Genomic DNA, 708 nt, shown 5'->3' with positions numbered 1-708 from the left:
CTCTGCTTCCTGGCCATCATGACGTGAGCAGCTTCCCTTCTCCCTGAGCCCTTCCACCATGCTGCATCTACCAAGGGAACAGAAGACGATGGACTAAAATGTCTAAATCTGTGAGGCAAAAAAACCTCTGCTCCTCTAAATTGAGGGTGCCAAGTATTGTGTCAGTGTCAGGAAACTGATAAGACCCTTGTTCATCCAATTCCTGCAATTCTAGTGTCAGTGAAAACCACTTCTGGATCTATTCTACATATGGCAACTGAGATTTTATGTAGACCCAGTTGACACTCAAAGAGAATGTGAGACTCCATGTATACACCCCACCCAGGAAACTATAGCTTATGCTAGAGTGCTGAACTCAGGCAACCAGAGACAATACATGTTCTAGAGATTATTGTTTGGGAAAATCTGAGTATTTGAGAAGAATGAAATCTTAAAAATAAGGATAGCAATCTATCACACACAAAGCCTTTCCACTAATTTGTGTAAACTTTCTGAACTTGTTTTATGTTCAATGAACTAGAATAATTGCAATAACTCTTCTACCTGACTTGGGACCCAGTGAGATAATATATGCAAAACAGATTTTAAAGCAGTGTGTATGGGACTATTAACAAAACAACCATCATTATCACACATTCATAATAGGAAGCACCTATTTATACTGGACAAGTCCTGTTAGACTCTGGGGACAAAGAATTGGGGTGATAG

Source organism: Octodon degus, unplaced genomic scaffold, assembly GCF_000260255.1.
Source record: "Octodon degus isolate 3935 unplaced genomic scaffold, OctDeg1.0 scaffold00173, whole genome shotgun sequence".
NCBI lineage: Eukaryota > Metazoa > Chordata > Mammalia > Rodentia > Octodontidae > Octodon > Octodon degus.
The sequence above is the reverse complement of the archived record's forward strand: the minus strand, read 5'-3'. Positions refer to the sequence as shown.